Source organism: Rana temporaria, chromosome 8 (genome assembly GCF_905171775.1).
Source record: "Rana temporaria chromosome 8, aRanTem1.1, whole genome shotgun sequence".
Lineage (NCBI taxonomy): Eukaryota > Metazoa > Chordata > Amphibia > Anura > Ranidae > Rana > Rana temporaria.
Genome location: NC_053496.1, coordinates 39,218 through 65,517, shown reverse-complemented (window position 1 = coordinate 65,517; position 26,300 = coordinate 39,218). Strand labels below are relative to the sequence as shown.

Here is a 26,300-nt window from a genome sequence, read left to right as displayed (position 1 = left end):
GCCTGGGGGAGTTACAAGCACCGCTGACTGTCCTCCACCAGCCCCCCGCGTGTCCCTCCATGCTGCCGTCTTTTCCCTTGCTGCCGCTGTGTCCCCCCTCCGTGCTGCCGCCATGTCCCCCCTCCGTGCTGCCGCCATGTCCCCCCTCCGTGCTGCCGCCATGTCCTGCCGCTGTGTCCCCCCTCCGTGCTGCCGCCATGTCCTGCCGCTGTGTCCCCCCTCCGTGCTGCCGCCATGTCCTGCCGCTGTGTCCCCCCTCCGTGCTGCCGCCATGTCCTGCCGCTGTGTCCCCCCTCCGTGCTGCCGCCATGTCCTGCCGCCGTGTCCCCCCTCCGTGCTGCCGCCATGTCCTGCCGCCGTGTCCCCCCTCCATGCTGCCGTCTTTTCCCTTGCTGCCGCTGTGTCCCCCCTCCGTGCTGCCGCCATGTCCCCCCTCCGTGCTGCCGCCATGTCCTGCCGCTGTGTCCCCCCTCCGTGCTGCCGCCATGTCCTGCCGCTGTGTCCCCCCTCCGTGCTGCCGCCATGTCCTGCCGCTGTGTCCCCCCTCCGTGCTGCCGCCATGTCCTGCCGCTGTGTCCTCCCTCCGTGCTGCCGCCATGTCCTGCCGCCGTGTCCCCCCTCCGTGCTGCCGCCATGTCCCCCCTCCGTGCTGCCGCCATGTCCTGCCGCTGTGTCCCCCCTCCGTGCTGCCGCCATGTCCTGCCGCTGTGTCCCCCCTCCGTGCTGCCGCCATGTCCTGCCGCTGTGTCCCCCCTCCGTGCTGCCGCCATGTCCTGCCGCCGTGTCCCCCCTCCGTGCTGCCGCCTTGTCCCCCCTCCGTGCTGCCGCCATGTCCTGCCGCTGTGTCCCCCCTCCGTGCTGCCGCCATGTCCTGCCGCTGTGTCCCCCCTCCGTGCTGCCGCCATGTCCTGCCGCTGTGTCCCCCCTCCGTGCTGCCGCCATGTCCTGCTGCCGTGTCCCCCCTCCGTGCTGCCGCCATGTCCTGCCGCCGTGTCCCCCCTCCATGCTGCCGTCTTTTCCCTTGCTGCCGCTGTGTCCCCCCTCCGTGCTGCCGCCATGTCCCCCCTCCGTGCTGCCGCCATGTCCTGCCGCTGTGTCCTCCCTCCGTGCTGCCGCCATGTCCTGCCGCTGTGTCCCCCCTCCGTGCTGCCGCCATGTCCTGCCGCTGTGTCCTCCCTCCATGCTGCCGTCTTTTCCCTTGCTGCCGCCGTGTCCCCCCTCCGTGCTGCCGCCATGTCCCCCCTCCGTGCTGCCGCCGTGTCCTGTCGCCTGGGGGGGGGGCGAATAATAATATTATACAGGATTCATAGAGCACTGACAGTCGGGGAAGGCGGCCATGGTCGGATAAGTAGAGAAGCTTGGAGGACGGTAGAAAATATATCCTGAAAATAAAAGAATTGAACGTTGGATGTCGCGGGGAATGAAGAGTGATTGGGCGGGAGGCCTCCGGGGGCGGGGCGTCCTACTTCTGTACGGTGGTGATTGGTGACAGATCTTCAGGAACACGGAGAAATGATCTTCGTTGTGTTTTCCTCCGGCTGGCGGAGAGTTCTGCGTTCTGAGATGAACCTTCCGGGACGTGCGTCTGACGGCGGAACATCTGCCGAGTCTCGGAGACGAGGATGTGACCTGACATGTGACCTACATTCTCCCGCCGGATACCGGGGAGGCGTCGTCCTCGGAGTCAGGCCGCCGCCTCCAATTAAAGCCCAACTCCGGGGGAAATACAAATATAAGAGGCCGAAGACAAGGAAAGGAGACCCGACTTTTCTCTGCTGCAGTTCAGTGTCACCCACAGGCAACGTCTCTCCCGCAGATAGAGGAGGAGCCTCAGACTGATGAGATCCATTGTAACTACAAAAAGAAACATTATTTCCCTTCTAACCGAGAACCACGAAATAATGCAAATATTCACTCCGCTCTTCAATACCGGACACTCCCCCCTCCAATACCGGACACTCCCCCCTCCAATACCGGACACTCCCCCCTCCAATACCGGACACTCCCCCCTTCAATACCGGACACTTCCCCCCTTCAATACCGGACACTCCCCCCTTCAATACCAGACACTCCCCCCTCCAATACCGGACACTCCCCCTTCAATACCAGACACTCCCTCTTCAATACCGGACACTCCCCCCTTCAATACCGGACACTCCCCCCTCCAATACCGGACACTCCCCCCTCCAATACCGGACACTCCCCCCTTCAATACCGGACACTTCCCCCCTTCAATACCGGACACTCCCCCCTTCAATACCAGACACTCCCCCCTTCAATACCGGACACTCCCCCCTCCAATACCGGACACTCCCCCCTTCAATACCGGACACTTCCCCCCTTCAATACCGGACACTCCCCCCTTCAATACCGGACACTCCCCCCTTCAATACCGGACACTCCCCCCTTCAATACCGGACACTCCCCCTTCAATACCGGACACTCCCCCCTTCAATACCGGACACTCCCCCTTCAATACCGGACACTCCCCCCTTCAATACCAGACACTCCCCCCTTCAATACCGGACACTCCCCCCTCCAATACCGGACACTCCCCCCTTCAATACCGGACACTTCCCCCCTTCAATACCGGACACTCCCCCCTTCAATACCGGACACTCCCCCCTCCAATACCGGACACTCCCCCCTTCAATACCGGACACTTCCCCCCTTCAATACCGGACACTCCCCCCTTCAATACCAGACACTCCCCCCTTCAATACCGGACACTCCCCCCTCCAATACCGGACACTCCCCCCTTCAATACCGGACACTTCCCCCCTTCAATACCGGACACTCCCCCCTTCAATACCGGACACTCCCCCCTTCAATACCGGACACTCCCCCCTTCAATACCGGACACTCCCCCTTCAATACCGGACACTCCCCCCTTCAATACCGGACACTCCCCCCTTCAATACCGGACACTCCCCCCTTCAATACCGGACACTCCCCCCTTCAATACCAGACACTCCCCCCTCCAATACCGGACACTCCCCCCTTCAATACCAGACACTCCCCCTTCAATACCGGACACTCCCCCTTCAATACCGGACACTCCCCCCTTCAATACCGGACACTCCCCCTTCAATACCGGACACTCCCCCCTTCAATACCGGACACTCCCCCCTTCAATACCAGACACTCCCCCCTCCAATACCGGACACTCCCCCCTTCAATACCGGACACTCCCCCTTCAATACCGGACACTCCCCCTTCAATACCGGACACTCCCCCCTTCAATACCGGACACTCCCCCCTTCAATACCGGACACTCCCCCTTCAATACCGGACACTCCCCCCTTCAATACCGGACACTCCCCCCTTCAATACCGGACACTCCCCCTTCAATACCGGACACTCCCCCTTCAATACCGGACACTCCCCCCTTCAATACCGGACACTCCCCCCCCCCTTCAATACCAGACACTCCCCCCTTCAATACCGGGCCCTCCCCCTTTCAATACCGGACACTCCCCCCTTCAATACCGGACACTCCCCCCTTCAATACCGGACACTCCCCCCTTCAATACCGGACACTCCCCCTTTCAATACCGGGCACTCCCCCTTTCAATACCGGGCACTCCCCCTTCAATACCAGACACTTCCCCTTTAATACCGGACACTCCCCCCTTCAATACCGGGCACTCCCCCCTTCAATACTGGGCACCCCCCCCCCTTCAATACCGGACACTCCCCCCTTCAATACCGGGCCCTCCCCCTTTCAATACCGGACACTCCCCCCTTCAATACCGGACACTCCCCCCTTCAATACCGGACACTCCCCCCTTCAATACCGGACACTCCCCCCTTCAATACCGGACACTCCCCCCTTCAATACCGGACACTCCCCCCTTTAATACCGGACACTCCCCCCTTCAATACCGGACACTCCCCCCTTCAATACCGGGCACTCCCCCTTCAATACCAGACACTTCCCCTTCAATACCGGCACTCCCCCCTTCAATACCGGGCACTCCCCCCTTCAATACCGGGCATTCCCCCCTTCAATACTGGGCACCCCCCCCCTTCAATACCGGACACTCCCCCCTTCAATACCGGGCCCTCCCCCCTTCAATACCGGACACTCCCCCCTTCAATACCGGACACTCCCCCCTTCAATACCGGACACTCCCCCCTTCAATACCGGACACTCCCCCCTTCAATACCGGACACTCCCCCCTTCAATACCGGACACTCCCCCCTTCAATACCGGACACTCCCCCCTTTAATACCGGGCACTCCCCCCTTCAATACCGGACACTCCCCCCTTCAATACACGGTGGGGGACAGGGGCGATACACTGAGGGGGACTGGAGCAGTACACGGCGGGGGACAGGAGCCGTACACGGCGGGGGACAGGAGCCGTACACGGCGGGGGACAGGAGCCGTACACGGCGGGGGACAGGAGCCGTACACGGCGGGGGACAGGAGCAGTACACGATGGGGGACAGGAGCCGTACACGATGGGGGACAGGAGCCGTACACGATGGGGGACAGGAGCCGTACACGGCGGGGGACAGGAGCAGTACACGGCGGGGGACAGGAGCCGTACACGGCGGGGGACAGGAGCCGTACACGGCGGGGGACAGGAGCAGTACACGATGGGGGACAGGAGCCGTACACGATGGGGGACAGGAGCCGTACACGGCGGGGGACAGGAGCCGTACACGGCGGGGGACAGGAGCCGTACACGGCGGGGGACAGGAGCAGTACACGATGGGGGACAGGAGCCGTACACGATGGGGGACAGGAGCCGTACACGATGGGGGACAGGAGCCGTACACGGCGGGGGACAGGAGCAGTACACGGCGGGGGACAGGAGCCGTACACGGCGGGGGACAGGAGCCGTACACGGCGGGGGACTGGAGCACCACTGACAAAGTATCACAGAGTACCGGGTGAAGCATCGGAGCATTTTCCCGGGTACAAGCGCACAAAGACTCGGGCGAATGCTCCGTATCGGGACAACCCCACTAAATACTATCATTACCGGGATACAATCTTTTTCTCTGTGGGCCTTTATAGAGATCTAATGATTGGATACAATGTCATGTCAGTGAGTAATCTTGTGATGTGTGGCCTGTCATTATATATTACGCTTGTCGCCAGTATAAAACGCTGGGTGCTGACCTTGGTTCGTGTCCGATGATATCCCCCCCCGCTTATTAGGATGTATTTTGTTCTGTAACAACGATCGATAATTCGATGATAATAATATTTTGTGTAGTAAAGTGAATCAGCCAAGGATGGGCGGAGCCTCACACCGCATCCCAAAATAATTGAGGAAAATGGAACGCGGGGAATATTAAGGCGCCGAAAACAATGAAAATAAAAAATGATATCCTGTATAGTAAAAGTAACCAATTAGATTTTAATACGTTTGTGAATCGCTTGAATGGGACGGGCAGGCAGATGGGCGTATTTATACGTCTCCTTTAAGAAGCGGCATTGTGGACGCGTGCGCGCCGGCGTGAGCTTCGTGAGTGTTACCGCGGGACCTGCAAACTTGATGTCTGCGATCATCTCACGGTGAGGAAGAACGGGGAGATGCTGTGATGTAAACAAGGCATCTCCCCATTCTTCCTAGTGACAGGACACTGATCACAGCTCCCTGTAATCAGAAGCGGTGATCAGTGACGTGTCACACACAGCCCATCCCCCCTACAGTTAGAATCACTCCCTAGGACACACTTTAACCCCTTGATTGCCCCCTAGTGGTTAACCCCTTCCCTGCCAGTGCCATTTTCACAGTAATCAATGCATTTTTATAGCACTGTTCGCTGTATGAATGACAATGGTCCCAAAATAGCGTCAAAAGTGTCCGATGTGTCCGCCATAATGTCGCAGTCACGAAAAAAATCGCTGATCGCCGCCATTAGTAGTAAAAAAAATATATTAATGCAAAATGCCATAAAACTATCACCTATTTTGTAAACAATATACCTTTTGCGCAAACCGATCAATAAACGCTTATTGCGATTTTTTTTTACCAAAAATATGTAGAAGAATACGTATCGGACTAAACTCAGGAAAAATCGTTTTTTTTTTTTTTAATTGAGATATTTATTATAGCAAAAAGTAAAACATTTTTTTTTTTTCCCCAAAATTGTTGCTCTTCTTTTTGTTTATAGCGCAAAAAATAAAAACCGCAGAGGTGATCAAATACAGTAAAACCTCGGATTGCGAGCGTAATTTGTTCCAGAAACACGCTTGTAGTCCAAAGCACTTGTATATCAAAGCATTTTTTTGTACAGAGTATAGAAGAGAAGAGAGGCGCCTCTAAGTGTAGCAATAAGATGATAAATGTTGTCCCTTCATTACATGTAACCATATTGCTACACTTAGAGGAGGAGCCTCTCTTCTCTTTTATACTCAGACGTGACATGACGCTGCTCTTATATCAAGACATCGCTTGTATATCAAGACATCGCTTGTATATCAAGACATCGCTTGTATATCAAGTCATCGCTTGTATATCGAGACATCGCTTGTATATCAAGACATCGCTTGTATACCAAGACATCGCTTGTATATCAAGACATCGCTTGTATATCAAGACATCGCTTGTATATCAAGACATCGCTTGTATATCAAGTCATCGCTTGTATATCGAGACATCGCTTGTATATCAAGACATCGCTTGTATATCAAGGCATCGCTTGTATATCGAGTCATCGCTTGTATATCAAGACATCGCTTGTATATCAAGACATCGCTTGTATATCAAGACATCGCTTGTATATCAAGACATCGCTTGTATATCAAGTCATCGCTTGTATATCAAGACATCGCTTGTATATCAAGTCATCGCTTGTATATCAAGACATCGCTTGTATATCGAGACATCGCTTGTATATCGAGACATCGCTTGTATATCAAGTCATCGCTTGTATATCAAGACATCGCTTGTATATCGAGACATCGCTTGTATATCGAGACATCGCTTGTATATCGAGACATCGCTTGTATATCAAGACATCGCTTGTATATCAAGTCATCGCTTGTATATCAAGACATCGCTTGTATATCGAGACATCGCTTGTATATCGAGACATCGCTTGTATATCAAGACATCGCTTGTATATCAAGACATCGCTTGTATATCAAGACATCGCTTGTACATCAAGACATCGCTTGTATATCAAGACATCGCTTGTACATCAAGACATCGCTTGTACATCAAGACATCGCTTGTACATCAAGACATCGCTTGTACATCAAGACATCGCTTGTATATCAAGGTATCGCTTGTATATCAAGACATCGCTTGTATATCAAGACATCGCTTGTACATCAAGTCATCGCTTGTATATCAAGACATCGCTTGTATATCGAGACATCGCTTGTATATCAAGACATCGCTTGTATATCAAGACATCGCTTGTACATCAAGTCATCGCTTGTATATCAAGACATCGCTTGTATATCAAGACATCGCTTGTATACCAAGACATCGCTTGTATATCGAGACATCGCTTGTATATCAAGACATCGCTTGTATATCAAGACATCGCTTGTACATCAAGACATCGCTTGTATATCAAGACATCGCTTGTATATCAAGACATCGCTTGTATATCAAGACATCGCTTGTATACCAAGACATCGCTTGTACATCAAGACATCGCTTGTACATCAAGACATCGCTTGTATATTAAGACATCGCTTGTACATCAAGACATCGCTTGTATATCAAGACATCGCTTGTATACCAAGACATCGCTTGTATATCAAGACATCGCTTGTATACCAAGACATCGCTTGTATATCAAGACATCGCTTGTACATCAAGACATCGCTTGTATATCAAGACATCGCTTGTGTACCAAGACATCGCTTGTATACCAAGACATCGTTTGTATATCAAGACATCGCTTGTATATCAAGACATCGCTTGTATATCGAGACATCGCTTGTATATCGAGACATCGCTTGTATATCGAGTCATCGCTTGTATATCAAGACATCGCTTGTATATCAAGACATCGCTTGTACATCAAGACATCGCTTGTATATCAAGGTATCGCTTGTATATCAAGACATCGCTTGTATATCAAGACATCGCTTGTACATCAAGTCATCGCTTGTATATCAAGACATCGCTTGTGTACCAAGACATCGCTTGTATACCAAGACATCGCTTGTATATCAAGACATCGCTTGTATATCAAGACATCGCTTGTGTACCAAGACATCGCTTGTATACCAAGACATCGCTTGTATATCAAGACATCGCTTGTATATCAAGACATCGCTTGTATATCGAGACATCGCTTGTATACCAAGACATCGCTTGTATATCAAGGCATCGCTTGTATATCAAGGCATCGCTTGTATATCAAGGCATTGCTTGTATATCAAGACATTGCTTGTATATCAAGACATCGCTTGTATATCGAGTCATCGCTTGTATACCAAGACATCGCTTGTATATCGAGTCATCGCTTGTATACCAAGACATCACTTGTATATCGAGTCATCGCTTGTATATCAAGACATCACTTGTATATCGAGTCATCGCTTGTATATCAAGACATTGCTTGTATATCAAGGCAAAATTTATTTAAACATTTTGCTTGTCTTGCAAAACGCTCTCAAACCAAGTTACTCTCAAACCAAGGTTTTCCTGTACCATCAAAAGAAAGTTCTATTTGTTGGGGGGACGGACGTAAATTTTGTTTAGGAGCCACGTCGCACGACCGCGCAATTGTCAGTTAAAGTGACGCAGCGCCGAATCGCAAAAAGTGGCCTCTGGTCTTTGGCCAGCCAAATGGTCCAGGGCTGAAGTGGTTAATGCTTTTATTTATACATGTTTTTTTTTTTTTATGTTTTAAAAGAACCTTGTTGCCCTCATCTGGGGGGAGGGGCGTTTTCAGTTGCCCTCATCTGGGGGGAGGGGCGTTTTCAGTTGCCCTCATCTGGGGGGAGGGGCGTTTTCAGTTGCCCTCATCTGGGAGGGGGGGCGTTTTCAGTTGCCCTCATCTGGGGGGAGGGGCGTTTTCAGTTGCCCTCATCTGGGGGGGGGGGGGGTTTTCAGTTGCCCTCATCTGGGAGGGGGGCGTTTTCAGTTGCCCTCATCTGGGGGAGGGGCGTTTTCAGTTGCCCTCATCTGGGAGGGGGGGCGTTTTCAGTTGCCCTCATCTGGGAGGGGGGGCGTTTTCAGTTGCCCTCATCTGGGAGGGGGGGCGTTTTCAGTTGCCCTCATCTGGGGGGAGGGGCGTTTTCAGTTGCCCTCATCTGGGGGGGAGGGGCGTTTTCAGTTGCCCTCATCTGGGAGGGGGGCGTTTTCAGTTGCCCTCATCTGGGGGGAGGGGCGTTTTCAGTTGCCCTCATCTGGGGGAAGGGGCGTTTTCAGTTGCCCTCATCTGGGGGGGGGGGGCGTTTTCAGTTGCCCTCATCTGGGGGGAGGGGCGTTTTCAGTTGCCCTCATCTGGGAGGGGGCGTTTTCAGTTGCCCTCATCTGGGGGAGGGGCGTTTTCAGTTGCCCTCATCTGGGGGGGGGGGCGTTTTCAGTTGCCCTCATCTGGGAGGGGGGCGTTTTCAGTTGCCCTCATCTGGGGGAGGGGCGTTTTCAGTTGCCCTCATCTGGGAGGGGGGGCGTTTTCAGTTGCCCTCATCTGGGGGGAGGGGCGTTTTCAGTTGCCCTCATCTGGGAGGGGGGGCGTTTTCAGTTGCCCTCATCTGGGGGGAGGGGCGTTTTCAGTTGCCCTCATCTGGGGGGAGGGGCGTTTTCAGTTGCCCTCATCTGGGGGGGGGGGCGTTTTCAGTTGCCCTCATCTGGGAGGGGGGGCGTTTTCAGTTGCCCTCATCTGGGGGGAGGGGCGTTTTCAGTTGCCCTCATCTGGGGGGGAGGGGCGTTTTCAGTTGCCCTCATCTGGGGGGGGGGGCGTTTTCAGTTGCCCTCATCTGGGGGGGAGGGGCGTTTTCAGTTGCCCTCATCTGGGGGGAGGGGCGTTTTCAGTTGCCGTCATCTGGGGGGAGGGGTGTTTTCAGTTGCCCTCATCTGGGAGGGGGGGTGTTTTCAGTTGCCGTCATCTGGGAGGGGGGGCGTTTTCAGTTGCCCTCATCTGGGGGGAGGGGCGTTTTCAGTTGCCCTCATCTGGGGGGGAGGGGCGTTTTCAGTTGCCCTCATCTGGGGGGAGGGGCGTTTTCAGTTGCCGTCATCTGGGGGGAGGGGTGTTTTCAGTTGCCCCCAACTGGGGGAGGGGCGTTTTCAGTTGCCCTCATCTGGGGGAGGGGCGTTTTCAGTTGCCCTCATCTGGGAGGGGGGGCGTTTTCAGTTGCCCTCATCTGGGGGGAGGGGCGTTTTCAGTTGCCCTCATCTGGGGGGAGGGGCGTTTTCAGTTGCCCTCATCTGGGGGGAGGGGTGTTTTCAGTTGCCCCCAACTGGGGGAGGGGCGTTTTCAGTTGCCCTCATCTGGGGGGGAGGGGCGTTTTCAGTTGCCCTCATCTGGGGGAGGGGCGTTTTCAGTTGCCCTCATCTGGGGGAGGGGTGTTTTCAGTTGCCCCCAACTGGGGGAGGGGCGTTTTCAGTTGCCCTCATCTGGGGGGGGGGGGGCGTTTTCAGTTGCCCTCATCTGGGGGAGGGGCGTTTTCAGTTGCCCTCATCTGGGAGGGGGGCGTTTTCAGTTGCCCTCATCTGGGGGGAGGGGCGTTTTCAGTTGCCCTCATCTGGGGGAGGGGTGTTTTCAGTTGCCCCCAACTGGGGGAGGGGCATTTTCAGTTGCCCTCATCTGGGGGAGGGGCGTTTTCAGTTGCCCTCATTTGGGAGGGGGGGCGTTTTCAGTTGCCCTCATCTGGGGGGGGGGGCGTTTTCAGTTGCCCTCATCTGGGGGGGAGGGGCGTTTTCAGTTGCCCTCATCTGGGGGGAGGGGCGTTTTCAGTTGCCCTCATCTGGGGGGGAGGGGCGTTTTCAGTTGCCCTCATCTGGGAGGGGGGGCGTTTTCAGTTGCCCTCATCTGGGGGAGGGGCGTTTTCAGTTGCCCTCATCTGGGGGGGAGGGGCGTTTTCAGTTGCCCCCATCTGGGGGGGAGGGGCGTTTTCAGTTGCCCTCATCTGGGAGGGGGAGGGGCGTTTTCAGTTGCCCTCATCTGGGGGGAGGGGCGTTTTCAGTTGCCCTCATCTGGGAGGGGGGGCGTTTTCAGTTGCCCTCATCTAGGGGGAGGGGCGTTTTCAGTTGCCCTCATCTGGGGGGAGGGGTGTTTTCTGTTGCCCTCATCTGGGAGGGGGGGCGTTTTCAGTTGCCCTCATCTGGGGGGAGGGGCGTTTTCAGTTGCCCTCATCTGGGGGGGGGGGGCGTTTTCAGTTGCCCTCATCTGGGGGAGGGGCGTTTTCAGTCGCCCCCATCTCGGGGGGAGGGGTGTTTTCAGTTGCCCTCATCTGGGGGAGGGGCGTTTTCAGTTGCCCTCATCTGGGAGGGGGAGGGGCGTTTTCAGTTGCCCTCATCTGGGGGGGGGGGCGTTTTCAGTTGCCCTCATCTGGGGGGGAGGGGCGTTTTCAGTTGCCCCGTGGAAATACCTCGGCTGGCAGTGAGAATAAAAACACGGAACAAATAAAGATGAAAAACGATGGAAATGTTCTTCTTGTCAGAAAGCGGCTGAAATGAAGCAGAAAGAGATTTTCCTCTGATGAGGCGCCGTTAGAAGCGGTGCGAGCGCAGAAATCACGCGGCCTAAATGGGCTCTGAATTATTGATGACAGAACTTTTCCCAACACATCAGAATCACATTTATAAAACATGTCTGAGGCCCAAAAACAAAACACGCCGTCAGCGCCATTTATAGAGCGCCGTCACATTTACCGCCCTCCGCTCCCATTATAAAACATCCATTTTAGTCTTTAACCGCTTACGGCCCCCGGAGGGATTTACCCCCCCCCTTAACCACTTAAGACCCGGACCATTATGCAGGTTAAGGACCTGGCCCCTTTTTGCGATTCGGCACTGCGTCGTTTTAACTGACAATTGCGCGGTTGTGCGGCGTGGCTCCCAAACAAAATTGACGTCCTTTCTTTTGGTGGTATTTGATCACCTCTGCGACAATTTTGAAAAAAACACATTGAGCCCGATTCACGTAGGAGGGCGTATCTTTGTGCGGGCGTAGCGTATTCTATATGCGCTACGCCGCCGTAACTTAGAGAGGCGAGTACCGTATTCACAAAGAACTTGCGCCCTAAGTTACGGCGGCGTAGCGTAAATGGACCGGCGTAAGCCCCACCTAATTCAAACTAGGCTGGTAGGGGGCGTGTTGTATGGAAATGAATCGTGACCCCACGTAAATGACGCACCTAACGAACGGCGCATGCTCAGTATCACGTCGAATTTTCTCCGTAAATTACGCCGGCTCAATGCTTAGTCGACGTGAACGTAACCTAGGCCCAGCCCCATTCACGGACAACTTACGCAAACAACGTAAAATACGACGCTGTTCCGACGTCCATACCTAACATTACCCCTGCTTCATGAGGGGTAAAGTTACGCCGGTCGGACGCCTTACGTAAACAGCGTATTTTAATACGCCGGGCGCAAGTACGTTTGTGAATCGGCGTATCTAACTCATTTGCATATTCAACGCGGAAATCAACGGAAGCGCCACCTAGCGGCCAGCGTAAATATTGCACCTAAGATACGACGGCGCAGGAGACTTACGTCAGTCGTATCCGAGATAAATTCTGGCGTATCTGATTCTTTGAATCAGGCGCCGAGATACGACGCCTCACATTCGGACTTACGACGGCGTATCTGGAGAAACGCCGTCGTAAGTCCTTTGTGAATCTGAGTCCTAATTTTTTCCTTTTTGCTATAATATCCCCAAAAATATATAAAAAAAACGTTTATTTTTCCACAGTTTAGGCCGATACGTATTCTTCTACATATTTTTGGTAAAAAAATCGCAATAAGCGTTTATCGATTGGTTTGCGCAAAATTTATAGCGTTTACAAAATAGGGGATAGTTTTATTGCATTTTTATAAAAAAAAAATGTTTTACTACTAATGGCGGCGATCAGCGCTTATTTTCGTCACTGCGACATTATGGCGGACACATCGGACAATTTTGACACATTTTTGGGACCATTGTCATTTTCACAGCAAAAAATGCTATAAAAATGCACTGATTACTGTGAAAATGACAATTGCAGTTTGGGAGTTAACCACAGGGGGCGCTGATGGGGTTATGTGTGACCTCATCTGTGTTTCTAACTGCAGGGGGGTGTGGCTGTAGGTGTGACGTCATCGATTGTGTTTCCCCTATAAAAGGGATCACACGATCAATGACGGCGCCACAGTGAAGAACGTGGAAGCTGTGTTTACACACAACTCTCCCCGTTCTTCAGCTCCGGGGACCGATCGCGGGACTCCAGCGGCAATCGGTCCCGTGGGTCACGGAGCTTGGGACCGGGTCGCGGGCGCGCGCCCGCGACCCACGGCTGGGCACTAGCACAGGACGTACCTGTACGTGGATGTGCCCAGCCGTGCCATTCTGTCGACGTATATGTGCAGGAGGCGGTCCTTAAGTGGTTAAAGGGCCCAGAGGTCCCCGGGGCCCTGAATGGCAACCCCCCCCCCCCTTTTTTTATATATTTATATAATTTATTTATTTATTTTTATATATTTTTATTTTATTTTTATTTTTTGTTTTTATTAAAGGGCCCAGAGGCCCGGATGGCAACTCCCCCCCCTAAAAATATTTTTTTTTTATATAAATATACATTTTTTATGTATTTTTTATTAAAGGGTCCAGAGGTCCCCAGGGCAACCCCCCCCCCCCCCCCAATTTTTGGCACCCCACACTTCTCAATTCGCGCCACCCCCCGCTTCTCTATTAGCGGGGCACCCCCCCGCCTCTTAATTTGAGGCGGTTCTCTGGTGCAGGGGCCCAGGACTGAAGCTGTAGCTCCTGATGGCGGCCCTAACCATTACTGACACTTACTGACATTATATTATTATCGCGTTTACAAAATAGGGGACAGATTTATGGCATTTTTATTATTTATTTATTTTTTACTAGTCATGGCGGCGATCTGTGATTTTTTAGCAGGACTGCGACATTGCGACCAGTGACATCTAACCGATTACTGTATAAATGACAGCGGCAGGGAAGGGGTTAACACTAGGGGGCGATCAAGGGGTTAAGTGTGTTCCCTGGGAGGTGTTTCTAACTGTGAGGGGGAGGGGTCTGACTGGAGGAGGAGAGAGAGATCGCTATTCCTGATCACAAGGAACAGATGATCTCTCTTCACTCTGTAATATTCCTGCTGGGGGGGGAGTATGGGTGTAATATTCCTGCTGGGGGGGGGGGGAGTATGGGTGTAATATTCCTGCTGGGGGGGGGGGGAGTATGGGTGTAATATTCCTGCTGGGGGGGGGGGTATGGGTGTAATATTCCTGCTGGGGGGGGGGGGAGTATGGGTGTAATATTCCTGCTGGGGGGAGTATGGGTGTAATATTCCTGCCGGGGGGGGGGAGTATGGGTGTAATATTCCTGCTGGGGGGGGAGTATGGGTGTAATATTCCTGCTGGGGGGGGGGTATGGGTGTAATATTCCTGCTGGGGGGAGTATGGGTGTAATATTCCTGCTGGGGGGAGTATGGGTGTAATATTCCTGCTGGGGGGGGGAGTATGGGTGTAATATTCCTGCTGGGGGGAGTATGGGTGTAATATTCCTGCTGGGGGGAGTATGGGTGTAATATTCCTGCTGGGGGGGGGGAGTATGGGTGTAATATTCCTGCTGGGGGGAGTATGGGTGTAATATTCCTGCTGGGGGGGGTATGGGTGTAATATTCCTGCTGGGGGGAGTATGGGTGTGATATTCCTGCTGGGGGGGGAGTATGGGTGTAATATTCCTGCTGGGGGGAGTATGGGTGTAATATTCCTGCTGGGGGGGGTATGGGTGTAATATTTCTGCTGGGGGGGGGGTATGGGTGTAATATTCCTGCTGGGGGAGTATGGGTGTAATATTCCTGCTGGGGGGGGTATGGGTGTAATATTCCTGCTGGGGGGAGTATGGGTGTAATATTCCTGCTGGGGGGGAGTATGGGTGTAATATTCCTGCTGGGGGGAGTATGGGTGTAATATTCCTGCGGGGGGGGAGTATGGGTGTAATATTCCTGCGGGGGGGAGTATGGGTGTAATATTCCTGCTGGGGGGGAGTATGGGTGTAATATTCCTGCTGGGGGGGGAGTATGGGTGTAATATTCCTGCTGGGGGGGGTATGGGTGTAATATTCCTGCTGGGGGGGAGTATGGGTGTAATATTCCTGCTGGGGGGGAGTATGGGTGTAATATTCCTGCTGGGGGGGTATGGGTGTAATATTCCTGCTGGGGGGGGGAGTATGGGTGTAATATTCCTGCTGGGGGGAGTATGGGTGTAATATTCCTGCTGGGGGGAGTATGGGTGTAATATTCCTGCTGGGGGGGAGTATGGGTGTAATATTCCTGCTGGGGGAGTATGGGTGTAATATTCCTGCTGGGGGGGGAGTATGGGTGTAATATTCCTGCTGGGGGGGGGGTATGGGTGTAATATTCCTGCTGGGGGGAGTATGGGTGTAATATTCCTGCTGGGGGGAGTATGGGTGTAATATTCCTGCTGGGGGGGGGAGTATGGGTGTAATATTCCTGCTGGGGGGAGTATGGGTGTAATATTCCTGCTGGGGGGAGTATGGGTGTAATATTCCTGCTGGGGGGGGGAGTATGGGTGTAATATTCCTGCTGGGGGGAGTATGGGTGTAATATTCCTGCTGGGGGGGGTATGGGTGTAATATTCCTGCTGGGGGGAGTATGGGTGTGATATTCCTGCTGGGGGGGAGTATGGGTGTAATATTCCTGCTGGGGGGAGTATGGGTGTAATATTCCTGCTGGGGGGGGTATGGGTGTAATATTCCTGCTGGGGGGGGGTATGGGTGTAATATTCCTGCTGGGGGAGTATGGGTGTAATATTCCTGCTGGGGGGGGTATGGGTGTAATATTCCTGCTGGGGGGAGTATGGGTGTAATATTCCTGCTGGGGGGGAGTATGGGGGTAATATTCCTGCTGGGGGGAGTATGGGTGTAATATTCCTGCTGGGGGGGGGGTATGGGTGTAATATTCCTGCTGGGGGGGAGTATGGGTGTAATATTCCTGCTGGGGGGAGTATGGGTGTAATATTCCTGCTGGGGGGGAGTATGGGTGTAATATTCCTGCTGGGGGGGAGTATGGGTGTAATATTCCTGCTGGGGGGGGTATGGGTGTAATATTCCTGCTGGGGGGGGAGTATGGGTGTAATATTCCTGCTGGGGGGAGTATAGGTGTAATATTCCTGCTGGGGGGAGTATGGGTGTAATATTCCTGCTGGGGGGGGGGGTATGGGTGTAATATTCCTGCTGGGGGGGTATGGGTGTAATATTCCTGCTGGGGGAGTATGGGTGTAATATTCCTGCTGGGGGGTATGGGTGTAATATTCCTGCTGGGGGGGGGGGGTATGGGTGTAATATTCCTGCTGGGGGGGGGGTATGGGTGTAATATTCCTGCTGGGGGAGTATGGGTGTAATATTCCTGCTGGGGGGAGTATGGGTGTAATATTCCTGCTGGGGGGGGGTATGGGTGTAATATTCCTGCTGGGGGGGGAGTATGGGTGTAATATTCCTGCTGGGGGGGGGGTATGGGTGTATTATTCCTGCTGGGGGGAGTATGGGTGTAATATTCCTGCTGGGGGGGAGTATGGGTGGAATATTCCTGCTGGGGGGAGTATGGGTGTAATATTCCTGCTGGGGGGGAGTATGGGTGTAATATTCCTGCTGGGGGGGGTATGGGTGTAATATTCCTGCTGGGGGGGAGTATGGGTGTAATATTCCTGCTGGGGGGGAGTATGGGTGTAATATTCCTGCTGGGGGGAGTATGGGTGTAATATTCCTGCTGGGGGGGGGGTATGGGTGTAATATTCCTGCTGGGGGGGGAGTATGGGTGTAATATTCCTGCTGGGGGGAGTATGGGTGTAATATTCCTGCTGGGGGGGAGTATGGGTGTAATATTCCTGCTGGGGGAGAGTATGGGTGTAATATTCCTGCTGGGGGGGGGTATGGGTGTAATATTCCTGCTGGGGGGGAGTATGGGTGTAATATTCCTGCTGGGGGAGTATGGGTGTAATATTCCTGCTGGGGGGGGGGTATGGGTGTAATATTCCTGCTGGGGGGAGTATGGGTGTAATATTCCTGCTGGGGGGGTATGGGTGTAATATTCCTGCTGGGGGGAGTATGGGTGTAATATTCCTGCTGGGGGGGGAGTATGGGTGTAATATTCCTGCTGGGGGGGGGAGTATGGGTGTAATATTCCTGCTGGGGGGAGTATGGGTGTAATATTCCTGCTGGGGGGAGTATGGGTGTAATATTCCTGCTGGGGGGAGTATGGGTGTAATATTCCTGCTGGGGGGAGTATGGGTGTAATATTCCTGCTGGGGGGGGTATGGGTGTAATATTCCTGCTGGGGGGGAGTATGGGTGTAATATTCCTGCTGGGGGGAGTATGGGTGTAATATTCCTGCTGGGGGGGGAGTATGGGTGTAATATTCCTGCTGGGGTGAGTATGGGTGTAATATTCCTGCTGGGGGGGGGTATGGGTGTAATATTCCTGCTGGGGGGAGTATGGGTGTAATATTCCTGCTGGGGGGAGTATGGGTGTAATATTCCTGCTGGGGGGAGTATGGGTGTAATATTCCTGCTGGGGGGGAGTATGGGTGGAATATTCCTGCTGGGGGGAGTATGGGTGTAATATTCCTGCTGGGGGGGGTATGGGTGTAATATTCCTGCTGGGGGGAGTATGGGTGTAATATTCCTGCTGGGGGGGGTATGGGTGTAATATTCCTGCTGGGGGGAGTATGGGTGTAATATTCCTGCTGGGGGGGAGTATGGGTGTAATATTCCTGCTGGGGGGAGTATGGGTGGAATATTCCTGCTGGGGGGGAGTATGGGTGTAATATTCCTGCTGGGGGGGGTATGGGTGTAATATTCCTGCTGGGGGGAGTATGGGTGTAATATTCCTGCGGGGGGGGAGTATGGGTGTAATATTCCTGCTGGGGGGAGTATGGGTGTAATATTCCTGCTGGGGGGAGTATGGGTGTAATATTCCTGCTGGGGGGGAGTATGGGTGTAATATTCCTGCTGGGGGGGGTATGGGTTGTAATATTCCTGCTGGGGGGAGTATGGTGTAATATTCCTGCTGGGGGGGGGGGAGTATGGGTTGAATATTCCTGCTGGGGGGGTTATGGGTGTGATATTCCTGCTGGGGGGGGGGGAGTATGGGTGTAATATTCCTGCTGGGGGGGGGTATGGGTGTAATATTCCTGCTGGGGGGGGTTATGGGTGTGATATTCCTGCTGGGGGGGGGGGAGGAGTATGGGTGTAATATTCCTGCTGGGGGGGGGTATGGGTGTAATATTCCTGCTGGGGGGGGTTATGGGTGTGATATTCCTGCTGGGGGGGGGGAGTATGGGTGTAATATTCCTGCTGGGGGGAGTATGGGTGTAATATTCCTGCTGGGGGGGGTTATGGGTGTGATATTCCTGCTGGGGGGGGGGAGTATGGGTGTAATATTCCTGCTGGGGGGGGAGTATGGGTGTAATATTCCTGCTGGGGGGAGTATGGGTGTAATATTCCTGCTGGGGGGGGGTATGGGTGTAATATTCCTGCTGGGGGGGGGGTATGGGTGTAATATTCCTGCTGGGGGGGTATGGGTGTAACATTACCGCTAATCTATACTCAGCACTGACCTTGTATAGCGCTTTTCTCTCTGAGGACTCCAAGTATTGGAGATGGCGTTGGCCGGGAATCGAACCCGGGTCTTCTGCTTAGAAAGCAGCTGTGCTAACCACTGCACCACCAACGCAAAGGTAGCATGTCTTTAGTGTGGGAGGAAACCGGAGAACCCGGAGGAAATCCACGCAAGCACAGGGAGAACATGCAAACTCCATGCAGATAGTGTCCTGGTCAGGATGTGAACCAAGGACCCCAGTGCTGCAAGGCTCACCACTAAGCCTCTGTGCTGCCCATATGCGGCCTCTGTTCTGGAAGGCCCGCCCCCGCTGAGCGGGGTACATCAGTTATATCCACTCAAAACTCCTCCAGAAGAAATCCAAACTTCTCCTAATCTACAATCTATAACACTCCTATAATAAAACACCCCAAATAACAATAAAGAGGGGTACAGAGGTCCCCAAATTACCAACACAATGGGGGTAAAGATTCTATTCACACTTAGGCCTCATTCACAGGGGGGGTAATAATCCGTACCCCATGGGAGGGCCGCGTGTACCGCAATGGGGATGCACAGGTGTTCCCAGCATCCCATGTAGGCAGTCCCATTGCTGTCATCTGGGGTGCAGCGGCTGTTCCCAATGTGACATCTGTGTGGGTGCCGGTGCACGGCCCCGAACGCACCCAGGGTGCGCCCGCGCAACTGCGCCCACATGGATGTCCTCTTTGGGGTAATTGCAGCCCCCATACAGGGTACAGATTCATACACCCCGTGTGAGTGAGGCCTGGGACTTCTCCATGAAGGACCTCACTGGTGGGAAGAGTTCTCATTTCTCCAGCAAAGAAAGCTGGAAAGACTCCTCCCATACCGGCCTCCAACCTCCCCATAGCCGGTCCAAACCACACCTTAAAAACATACCGGCCTCCAACCTCCTCTCCTCGCCGGTCCAACACACACCTTAAAAAGATACCGGCCTCCAACCTCCTCGCCGGTCCAACACGCACCTTAAAAAGATACCGGCCTCCAACCTCCTCTCCTCGCCGGTCCAACACACACCTTAAAAACATACCGGCCTCCAACCTCCTCTCCTCGCCGGTCCAACACACACCTTAAAAAGATACCGGCCTCCAACCTCCTCTCCTCGCCGGTCCAAACCACACCTTAAAAACATACCGGCCTCCAACCTCCTCTCCTCGCCGGTCCAACACACACCTTAAAAAGATACCGGCCTCCAACCTCCTCGCCGGTCCAACACGCACCTTAAAAAGATACCGGCCTCCAACCTCCTCTCCTCGCCGGTCCAACACACACCTTAAAAAGATACCGGCCTCCAACCTCCTCTCCTCGCCGGTCCAACACACACCTTAAAAACATACCGGCCTCCAACCTCCTCTCCTCGTCGGTCCAACACACACCTTAAAAACATACCGGCCTCCAACCTCCTCTCCTCGCCGGTCCAACACACACCTTAAAAAGATACCGGCCTCCAACCTCCTCTCCTCGGCGGTCCAACACACACCTTAAAAACATACCGGCCTCCAACCTCCTCTCCTCGCCGGTCCAACACACGCCTCGAAAATTTGATGTCGATCGACAATACATTGATGAAACATAATCACCTGTAAAAAAGTGACTGAGATGTTGGTGGTAAACGGCCTGCTAGGCCCGGGGGGAACCGAGTCCTCCGAAAGCCGCCTCATATCCAAGAGTTGCCAAGAGTGGAAATGTAGACATTAAGCTTTAAGGTTAATCAAAAATGTCACATTCTAAAGGGAAAGGTAGAACAAGGGGGAGGAGGAGTATGGAAGAGGGAGAGAGGGAGATAAGGAGGAGGGGAGGTTGGAGATAAGGAAGGGGTGTGGGGGTTCCCCCAAACCCTCACCCCCCTTCTTTCTCCAACCTCCCCTCCCCCTTCCTCCCTCTCTCCCTCTTCCATACTCCCCTCCCCCTTGTTCTACCTTTCCCTTTAGAATGTGATATTTTTGATTAACCTTAAAGCTTGATGTCTACATTTCCACTCTTGGCAACTCTTGGATATTGGACGTCATATTTGCCCAGCCAATTAAATGGGGCAGAGGTTGGTACCAGGAAGTCACCCGGCCAAAAGTGCTATGAAAAGTCAAGATCCGGTTTAATGGCGGTCCTCCTTGGTTGCCCTTCGCTTCTTCACTAGCTGGAATAATTTCCGTAGGTGAAGACGGGTTACTACGAGTTTCAACATTGGGATCAACAGCCAGTGTTGCCCTTTGTTGACCAATGACGGAATCCAATAGCATATTGATGTCATCGGTCACTGGTGACATAAGGGAACTCGGTAGTGGGAGGAGACCACCATTCTGTGGGATGTCGTTGCTGTGGTCTCTAGGAGGTGCGACGCTGGGAATGGGAACGTCAGTCTCGTCCATGGCGCTCGCTGCATTTTTCCTTGATGGTGGAATGATGACATCACTCGGTGGCAGTCTTTTGTGGGACGATATCCCTGTGTCCGACCTCCATTGTTGCTTGGTGCTCCTTTATTTTCTGTCTTATCCAAGCACTAAGGGGAGCTCGAGGAGATGCAACTCTGGAAATGGGAATGGCCGCCTCCTCCATGGTGCTCGCTGCATTTTTCAGATGTTGGTGGTAAACGGCCTGCTAGGCCCGGGGGGAACCGAGTCCTCCGAAAGCCGCCTCATATCCAAGAGTTGCCAAGAGTGGAAATGTAGACATTAAGCTTTAAGGTTAATCAAAAAATGTCACATTCTAAAGGGAAAGGTAGAACAAGGGGGAGGGGAGTATGGAAGAGGGAGAGAGGGAGATAAGGAGGAGGGGAGGTTGGAGGTAAGGAAGGGGTGTGGGGGTTCCCCCAAACCCTCACTCCCCTTCTTTCTCCAAACCTCCCCCCCCCTTCCTCCCTCTCTCCCTCTCTCCCTCTTCCATACTCCCCTCCCCCTTGTTCTACCTTTCCCTTTAGAATGTGATATTTTTGATTAACCTTAAAGCTTAATGTCTACATTTCCACTCTTGGCAACTCTTGGATATTGGACGTCATATTTGCCCAGCCAATTAAATGGGGCAGAGGTTGGTACCAGGAAGTCACCCGGCCAAAAGTGCTATGAAAAGTCAAGATCCGGTTTAATGGCGGTCCTCCTTGGTTGCCCTTCGCTTCTTCACTAGCTGGAATAATTTCCGTAGGTGAAGACGGGTTACTACGAGTTTCAACATTGGGATCAACAGCCAGTGTTGCCCTTTGTTGACCAATGACGGAATCCAATAGCATATTGATGTCATCAGTCACTGGTGACATAAGGGAACTCGGTAGTGGGAGGAGACCACCATTCTGTGGGATGTCGTTGCTGTGGTCCCTGGGAGGTGCGACGCTGGGAATGGGAACGTCAGTCTCCTCCATGGCACTTGCTGCATTTTTCCTTGATGGTGGAATGATGACATCACTCGGTGGCAGTCTTTTGTGGGATGATATCCCTGTGTCCGACCTCCATTGTTGCTTGGTGCTCCTTTATTTTCTGTCTTAGCCAAGCACTAAGGGAAGCTTGAGGAGATGCAACTCTGGAAATGGGAAGGGCTGCCTCCTCCATGGTGCTCGCTGCATTTTTCAGATGTTGGTGGTAAACGGCCTGCTAGGCCCGGGGGGAACCGAGTCCTCCGAAAGCCGCCTCATATCCAAGAGTTGCCAAGAGTGGAAATGTAGACATTAAGCTTTAAGGTTAATCAAAAAATGTCACATTCTAAAGGGAAAGGTAGAACAAGGGGGAGGGGAGTATGGAAGAGGGAGAGAGGGAGATAAGGAGGAGGGGAGGTTGGAGGTAAGGAAGGGGTGTGGGGGTTCCCCCAAACCCTCACTCCCCTTCTTTCTCCAAACCTCCCCCCCCCTTCCTCCCTCTCTCCCTCTTCCATACTCCCCTCCCCCTTGTTCTACCTTTCCCTTTAGAATGTGATATTTTTGATTAAACTTAAAGCTTAATGTCTACATTTCCACTCTTGGCAACTCTTGGATATTGGACGTCATATTTGCCCAGCCAATTAAATGGGGCAGAGGTTGGTACCAGGAAGTCACCCGGCCAAAAGTGCTATGAAAAGTCAAGATCCGGTTTAATGGCGGTCCTCCTTGGTTGCCCTTCGCTTCTTCACTAGCTGGAATAATTGCCGTAGGTGAAGACGGGTTACTACGAGTTTCAACATTGGGATCAACAGCCAGTGTTGCCCTTTGTTGACCAATGACGGAATCCAATAGCATATTGATGTCATCAGTCACTGGTGACATAAGGGAACTCGGTAGTGGGAGGAGACCAACATTCTGTGGGATGTCGTTGCTGTGGTCCCTGGGAGGTGCGACGCTGGGAATGGGAACGTCCGTCTCCTCCATGGCACTTGCTGCATTTTTCCTTGATGGTGGAATGATGACATCACTCGGTGGCAGTCTTTTGTGGGACGATATCCCTGTGTCCGACCTCCATTGTTGCTTGGTGCTCCTTTATTTTCTGTCTTATCCAAGCACTAAGGGAAGCTTGAGGAGATGCAACTCTGGAAATGGGAATGGCCGCCTCCTCCATGGTGCTCGCTGCATTTTTCCTTGATGGTGGAATGATGACATCACTCGGTGGGATGATGTCACTCTTTCGTGGGACGATATCCGTGTGCCCAACCTCCATTGTTGCTTGGTGCTCCTTTATTTTCTGTCTTATCCAAGCACTAAGGGAAGCTTGAGGAGATGCAACTCTGGAAATGGGAATGGCCGCCTCCTCCATGGTGCTCGCTGCATTTTTCCTTGATGGTGGAATGATGACATCACTCGGTGGGATGATGTCACCCTTTTGTGGGACGATATCCGTGTGCCCAACCTCCATTGTTGCTTGGTGCTCCTTTATTTTCTGTCTTATCCAAGCACTAAGGGGAGCTTGAGGAGATGCAACTCTGGAAATGGGAATGGCCGCCTCCTCCATGGTGCTTGCTGCATTTTTCCTTGATGGTGGAATGATGACATCACTCGGTGGGATGATGTCACTCTTTCGTGGGACGATATCCGTGTGCCCAACCTCCATTGTTGCTTGGTGCTCCTTTATTTTCTGTCTTATCCAAGCACTAAGGGAAGGTTGAGGAGATGCAACTCTGGAAATGGGAACGGCCGCCTCCTCCATGGTGCTCTCTGCATTCTCACTTGTTGGTGGAACGGTGTCATCACTTGCTGGTATGATGACGTCACTTGGTGGAACGGTGTCATCACTTTCTGGTATAATGATGTCACTTGGTGGTGGAATGGTGTCATCACTTTCTGGTATAATGACGTGACTTGTTTGTGGAATGGTGTCATCACTTGCTGGTATGATGACGTCACTTGGTGGAACGGTGTCATCACTTTCTGGTATAATGACATCACTTGTTGGTAGAACGGTGTCATCACTTTCTGGTATGATGACGTGACTTGTTTGTGGAATGGTGTCATCACTTGCTGGTAAGATGACGTCACTTGTTGGGGAAATGGTGTCACTCGGTGGTGGGGTGATGTTGCTACTTGTTGGTCGGCGCAGTCGGTAGAATGGCTTGAAACATATTAGGAGCAGCACCACCAGCATGGTGATAACCCCCAGACAGCATTCTGACCGGTGCTCAGTAACAATATTAATAAGGACGGGTGGGACTGTGTTGTCTAGGGCCACCCACCCCTTGGACCATACTGACCAGAGCCCGGTGACCACCCATTGGTCCCAATCACCCGCATTTATATAGAGGGGTAGGATTATGTTCTCAAAGACTGCCCCCCGTCTGTTCCAGATATCGATCAGTAAATAAATCAATCCGATCAGCTCCTGGAACATCATAAAACGTCCTAATATTCTGGCCAGGTGATATTGGCGCAGGATGTATTTCAGAATCAGAAACTTTATCAGGACTGCCAAGCTAAACCAGACTGGAGGACGGGTCAGGAATAAAAACCAGCTGATGGGTTCTAGAGGGTCATTTTCATTTCCTCTCAATGTTTCCTCCACTGGCTGCTCCGTCCTCTTCATGTTCTCCTCCTCTATGCTGGTCTCTGGGGTCCCTCTGATGACATCCCTGGGGACAGCCCATGGATACAGGATCCTAAAAATCAGCGGAATCTTCGCTGGCTGTTGTGGAGTTTCCACAATCTCCTCCTCTGGGGGCCCCCTGATTTCATTTGTGGGCTCCTCCTGCTCCATTGGGGTCTCTGGGGCCCCTTTGATGACATCTCTGGGGACAGCCCATGGATAAAGAATTCTAAAAATCAGCGGAATCTTCGCTGGCTGTTGTGGAGTTTCCACAATCTCCTCCTCTGGGGGCCCCCTCATGACATTTGTGGGCTCCTCCTGCTCCATTGGGGTCTCTGGGGCCCCTCTGATGACATTTATGGGCTCCTCCTGCTCCATTGGGGTCTCTGGGGCCCCACTGATGACATCTCTGGGGACAGCCCATGGATACAGGATCCTAAAAATCAGTGGAATCTGCGCTGGCTGCGGTGTTGTTTCCACAATCCCCTCCTGTGGGGGCCCTCCGATGACATTTGAGGGCCCCTCCTGATCCATGTGGACCTCTGGGGATTGGATGATGGTATATCTCTGTCCTCCCAAAGAGAGCAACAGTGAAACAATCATAACGAGGATTTGGTTCCTCATTTTTGCTTGTAGAAAATAACTGGCAGGAAATGCCAAGTACTAGTAATAGACGATCAGACAATTAATGCCAATCAATCAATAGACTCTGAATTCCAATCACTGGAGATAATGTGATGAAATACAAATCAATCAGTCAGGAGCTCTGCAAGAGAGATGCTTCTGCTGTGAAGACCTATTGTCAACTGACAGCTCCTCCCCCTGCCGGCTATTTATTCGCTCCAGCAGCTGTGACATCACATAGCTCTATGTTCACAGTGCAGGTTACCATGGTAACAGAATGTTTGTTTTCTCTCTGTGTGCTTCTATTTTTACACTGCAGGTCACATGACCAGCACTGAGAAAATTGTGTCTGTGTCTGTAAACAATCATTGGTTCTCCCTTGCAGCCGATCAATCCGATCAATTCCTTTTATTATTAGATATTATTTTATCCCAATAAATTCCTTATCGTTATTCAGAGATAATCCCGTATTTTATATTAGTGTAATATTATAAAATGTAACAATTCTGAATGTTTGATTTGTTTTATTATAATTTAATATGAATGATGTTATTATTATTGTAAATATGAATACACTAATAATATCAGTAATAATAATAAGAATATTACCAATAAAAATACGATTATTAATTAAATAATGATTTATAATAATTGTAGCACCAAAAAATAAATAAAGCAAATATTGATGACAATATTAAAAATGATAAATAAAAAAGGAAACAATATCATTGTAATTATTAACTTATAATGGAAAAAATAATGACAGTGATAAAAAAAACAATATTTGTTTTTGTTTATTACCTTTTTCATTATTTTATTTTTTTGCACACTGTATTTAATACAGCGTTACCATAGTAACACCATACTACTCTCAGTAGGTGATCCGGATTTTTTTTTTTTTTTTGTAACCTTATGATTATCTAATAAAAATAACAAAATATAATAAAAT

General features: G+C 52.0%; 1 non-coding gene across 1 annotated transcript; it reads right to left on the bottom strand.

Annotated features, from left to right (window-relative positions):
- Positions 1–18,782: 18,782 nt before the first annotated feature.
- Positions 18,783–18,854, bottom strand: TRNAR-UCU. The gene has a single exon. It is a non-coding gene; the product is annotated as a tRNA-Arg (tRNA).
- Between the last annotated feature and the right edge of the window lie 7,446 nt (positions 18,855–26,300).